This window comes from Carassius auratus, chromosome 36 (assembly GCF_003368295.1).
Source record: "Carassius auratus strain Wakin chromosome 36, ASM336829v1, whole genome shotgun sequence".
Taxonomy (NCBI): Eukaryota; Metazoa; Chordata; class Actinopteri; order Cypriniformes; family Cyprinidae; genus Carassius; species Carassius auratus.
The window spans coordinates 5,131,058-5,137,057 of NC_039278.1; the positions used below are offsets into that span (position 1 = coordinate 5,131,058).

At 35.5% G+C, this 6,000-nt stretch overlaps 1 protein-coding gene across 2 annotated transcripts in view; it reads right to left on the minus strand.

The window, feature by feature from the left end:
* nlgn1 (neuroligin 1) overlaps positions 1 to 3,827 on the minus strand; it is a 242,022-nt gene extending 238,195 nt beyond the window's left edge. For both annotated transcript variants that reach the window (XM_026220933.1, XM_026220932.1), the window contains exon 1: positions 3,411 to 3,827. The gene's annotated coding sequence lies outside the window, so the exon portion shown is untranslated. The remainder of the gene's footprint in view (positions 1 to 3,410) is intronic.
* Between the last annotated feature and the right edge of the window lie 2,173 nt (positions 3,828 to 6,000).

Sequence of the window (6,000 nt, forward strand, 5' to 3'; positions counted from 1 at the left end):
GCTCAGACATTTCAAAATGGCCAAAACAACATTTCAGATGTTGTGCACTGAGAGATTGGTCCGCTTGTTAGACACTATGCCGTCGATTTACAGAGTCAAATTACTTTTTTCATGAGCATTGAGGAATTTATTAGGTAAATGTATGTCTATCATAGTTTATGCGCATGTTTTCGTATTGGATAAGAAACATATCTGCCTAAATTAAGGTTTTTTTAATGCACATTTTTAGAATTAATGTGATTCTGTGTTTCCATCCCAAAATGTGCATACAAATAGGTGGATGGAAAGATGGATAATGGCCACCAGACATCCCTTAAATGTTGGTTACCAACATTCCTCAAAATTTTGTATTTTTTCCTGAATTCAGCAGAAGAAATAAACTCCTATAGGTTTGGAACAACACAAGGGTGACTAAATAATAACAGATTTTTTTATCTTTTGACGAACTATCCCTTTAAGACACAGGAACAAGCACAAGTGTCTCTGTATGAAACAGCTGTGCTGTAATCAGCATACTGTGCTCTGGACGGGGAATGTAATTGCTGTTTAACTGAGATGAGAAGCAGTGACCCTTTCCAAGACAAACAAGCTGCTGTTTAGATTAGTGTGCTTTGCCTTTGGGCAACTTACTACACAGACATCCAGCTTTGCAAGAGCATCTCCTAATACAGAGGCAGGGATGACAAGCACCGTTCACTGAATAGACAATCTCAATCGTCCTTCAGTACAGCAGTATTCATGATCATAAACATGACATGTCCACTATGGGGCCGCTTCCTTTCCAATGGCCACCTGGTACTGCTTGTCTGCACTGTACTGCATGGATCTTCACCCACTACCAGCAAAACTAGTACACTAGACTTTTATCACTGTATTTTCACAACCTCTTAACTTTTACATCCATTTCAGCAACTCCTTTTCTTTCCCATCTGTGGCTTTTCACACAAGTTATATAAAGCTCTGTTGTATTTATAAAATGCAATATTGCTGGCAGTGCAGAATTGATTAATTATGTATTAGTTTGACGCAAAAATAATAATACAGAGACCATATGAAACACCCACAAATGTATGTATAGACTGTATGTGAATTAGTGCATTTAATCACCATGGTCATTATAAATTATTTTACACTCACAATGATAAATAAACAAACAAAGGGAAAAAAAATTATAAGATATATAGATTTGCTCTTTTAAGCCAGCAGATTTGTGTGTTGTTGTTTTGTTTTTGTTTTTTTCAAATACATGCATATCTAACTGGAATTTATTAGTCTACTAGTAACCAACACATAGAAGTCCTGATGAAAAAAACCTCAGTGTTTTTGTCTCGAGAACAAAGTTTGATTTGTGAAGCACAGGCAAACGGGACACAGTGGGGTAATTTTTCTGATGATGTTGTGCATGAAACAAGTGCTCTCGGTTGTTATTAGTCAATACTGGAGGAGGAGCTGTCTCCTGCTCAGCCTTTGATCTCTAAAACCTCAAGTGAGGAGGGCACTTGGGTCAGAACCACAACCACATTAACAAAGCACTAGTGCACCAAACACAGACAAACGAACAGACAACACTTCTCTATATACAGTAGAAGAAATAACATAATGAACCAACTAGATAGAACTATAGAAATAGCTCAGTCAAAAATAAGAATACTTGTTTTGCGAGTAAATGATGACAGAATTTTCTTTTTCTGCCCTTTTAAATATAAAAGTTATTAAATGTGAGCCCTTTTATAATACGTTTTATAATACAAATATATATATATATATATATAGATAGATAGATAGATAGATAGATAGATAGATAGATAGATAGATAGATAGATAGATAGATAGATATGTCCATATACTTAAGATATACAGTACATTAAAGACATATAGATTTTATCAGTATGTATTTCCTGGGAGCTGAACTCATGACCTTAAAGTTTATTTTAGAACTATTGGAATATACTGTATAAATATGCATAATTACCCACTATCTATTTAAAATATCCATTCCATTTTATTTCTAAAGTGAGACATTCTTTGGATGGAAAAACAGGCCGCATACAGTATTCAGTAACTCAAAGAGAGGAATACATTTTCTCTCCACCATTCATCAGTCATTTAATAGAAGTGGATGAATAACCATAAACATGCCTGTGCAAAGGGAAACTAGCTTAACGGTGGTTTGGTTTGACAGTATTTCATAAATAAATAATTTATTTGAGAATTACCTGAAACGATCTCGGGGCTACTGGAGGATACAATTACACGACTGCGTTCTCTTCATACCAGGAAGAGTAATTTTGCGTATTACTCTAAAATGATGGTTTACTTTACAAGCGACCTGGCAGGAACTCGTCACGACGACTCTTCAAATTGAGCGTAAATATTTGATTTACACTGCCATCTACAGGAGTAAATCTCCAGGGGAGGGTGGTAAAGAAAAGGAAAGTCTCAGAGGTCTGCTGTGAGGAACAACTTCATCTGTATCAGTCATGTACTAACTGTTCTCGCTTTAAGAACTTCACTATTTCTATACTGGGTTGTTTAATGCCGGCTACCATGGACAGCGACCGCCAGCGTTCATTAGCATAATAAGTATAGAAAGTTAGTACAGTTAACTCTTCTCGATATTACATTAAATACGAAAGCTGGTGGGAAATGCTTTAATTGAAAACACAATTATGTGCAACTAAGACAGCGTTTCCACTTTAAATATCGAGCGCCACGCACTAATTCTTTAGCGACCAGTGTTTCCGATTCCTGAAGCAACGAATCTTAAGAGCCCGGTTCTTTCCAATGAACCAAAAACATAAGCGACTGTTAAGAGCCGGTTCTCTTCAGTGAGTCAAAAACAGAGCAACCAGCGAAGTCAGACTCCTGAACGAATGATTCTTATGAGTCGGTTCTTTTGAGTGAATCTAACGACCTTTGAATCAGTGAGATCTTAATTTCGTCTTTTATCATTTGAAATGAACCAAAACGGTAACTGTTACATAAGGCTTGTTAGAAATCAATGTAACTAAATTTAATAATCATGTATAGGACACATGTTTTTTTTTTTTTTTTTTTTTTTTTTTTTTTTTTTACATGGATTGCATTTGTAGCCTACCTATAAAAAGGCATTAAAATGTAAACGTAAAAATTACTGAGGTAAATATACTCTGTTTGTGTATGTATATTCAGTTTAAAGCTGAAAACATAATTTGGCAACAGACTACAATAAGCACAGAAAATAAGTATTCTAAAGGCAATTAAAAGAATCGTTCATGGAAAGTCACTCAGATTAATTATAATCGTTCAGATGCTTTGAATTAGCCTACTCATTAACAACTTGAAGAGCACCATTTTATGATATAAATACGGTTATAAGCATTAAAAGGCGACATGAATGCTAAACATAGGCTACTGATGGTCAGACCTACCTTTCAGCTTTTAGTTAGGAGAGAACGATGTTGGTCCTCATGCAACTGGAAAAAAAATGTGTCCGATTAAATCCTTTTAGTATTTGAAAGAAATTCACTGAGCGCTGAAAAAAAACACACCCAAATGCACACGACATTGATAGACGCGTGATGTTGATTCAAACGAGCTTCTGCGCGAGAGGAGCGGACGAGATGATCTCGAGTTTTAAAGAATCCCGTAAAACATCCACGAGGGTGAGTTCACGTGTTCTGACTGAAGCTCTGTGGAGTCTCCAGACGTTAGCCGATTCTCAGTACAAACCATCGTTCTCTCTAAAGTTTCAGTACTCCGGCGGTCCATGTTTTTGCCGGTAAGATATTGTGCCCGGATTATTATAATTTATATAGTCCGTTGCTGGCTGCTAGAGAATAAATGAACCTTAGAGTTTTCAATTTATTAGAAAACGACGTGCGACCACGAAAAAAACTAAATCACAGTGTCTTTCTCTCCTTCCAAGAATTGGAAGGGTTTCTGCAGAAAGATCTGCAGATGAGGGAGTGACGCACAGGGTGATTAATAAAGCAAAAGGCTGTGATAATATAGGTTAATGGCCAACAAATTGTATTGCCAATAGAGCTTTGCTAATAAGTGTCACTATATGTGCATTTTAACCGTTTACTTGCAAGGATGGACTTCATGATGTTAAATCTGGTTTTAACCTTACAGAGGTGTTTTAACCTGATTTAACCCCTTAAACATTAATTGTGTTGGTATAAAGCTGATTTAACAATATTTAAATTGTTTATTCTACTTGAAAAAAAAAAAACCAAACAAATACATTTAGATTTAGATCAATTCTGATGGACGATGTGCTGCCAGTACCTTTTCTGTTATTTTACAGATTAATTTTTTTACAGTGTAAAGAAAATGTCACTAACCTGTCACATAATGCATTGCAATCCAGCTCCCATTAAAGTTAACTATGTCAATGATGCATAAATGCAAGTGTGATCTGGGGTTCTTCCAATCAATAGTGTAGTTGAGATTGAAAATAAGATATTGGCTGTTCTGAACAAATGATCCTATATTAGATGTCCAATGGCTAGATGTACACAAATTCTTATTCTTCTGTCTCCACAGTGGCCAGTGATAGAGTCAGGGGAACTCTGATAAAGGTTAGGAATCAATTGTCTAATGAGTTTGGTTGATGAAATCAAATTAAACAGTTGAACTAAATTAAACGATTGAATTTAATGGTTTGTCGACAAAGACCAAAGAGCATGAATGGTCTCTGTGGCCATAGAAAATGGTGTTTTGGTATTGAATATTGAATGGTGTTTATTTTGTATTGTTTATAAGGAATCTATATTGCATCCAATAGTAATAATATGAGTTACTTTCAGTTATGACGTCCAGTATCCAGCATCTTTGTGACCTTCTGTATTCTTCTCTTCATTCATCCATTCATTCTAGTATTTGGACTTGGCACACACTTTTCCCCTATAGGTATTCAAAACTTGGCTTAAGATGGCTGGAATATTTTTAGGCCTATACATTTAAAGTATTTTCCAGGTAAATAACCATACAGCTGAGAAAACCCCATTACAGATGCAAAAGTGAGTGTAGTAGTAAAAACAGTTGGTTTCTAAAGCGGTGCTTATGTAAACTCTAAAGATACTTGTCAAGGTTAAGGCTTGAGTTGTAATATTAAAATCTGGTCCGCATATTACAACCCACACAGAGCAGTAAACTACCTTGGTTTTTTTTGGAGTTTTATTTAAGGATATACAGTTGACAAGGCCTGTTTGACAGTTTTATCCTATTGAAGATTATATTTCCTCTCTGGAAAGCAAAAAAAAAAAGTTTTCAAACATTACCAGGAGTGAATATGAAAGATGAGATAACTCATATTATTGAGTAACTGATTATTTTATATCGCTTGTGTAAATGACTTTTGTGCATGTTAAAAGTGCTACAACATCAGTCAGAAATCAACATGCAGCGACTGTACAACTGCTACTCGTCTCTCCAGCTATGTGACGTGCGTGTTCTCATGAAGTCCTTCATTTCAAAGCAGCATTTATTGTTATTGGTATTTATATTTGCTCCGTGGGGAAATTTATGTACCCATCTGTCTGGTGTAAAGCAGTTAGAAATAAGTGAATTGAGAGAGCAGAGTGCTGTGTGTCAGGGTGAAATATGTCTCTCCATTGCTCACGGCTGCACAATGGTGTGTGTTTCATTCAAATGCAACATTTCATATCCAGCTGTTGCTCTCAGTCAACAATTGTACTATGGTGGATCACAAATATAACCAAACCATCATATCAAGCTATCTTATCAAAACATTAAAATGATTGTTGTTTAAAGGTTAACCTTATGCTTGCAAGCATGCACATACACACACACAAGGACCTGCGAGTGCACAAACACATGGCACCTGCGAGTGAAAGTTAAGGAAGCAATTCCACTGAACAGAAAATCATATTATGTGCAGATATACTGTGGTGTGAAAATTATTATTATTATAAATGCATTACAAAATAAAAAAAAAAAATGCAAATATATTTAGATAAAAGCTCTTTTCTAGCTCTTTTTCTTGCATCATAT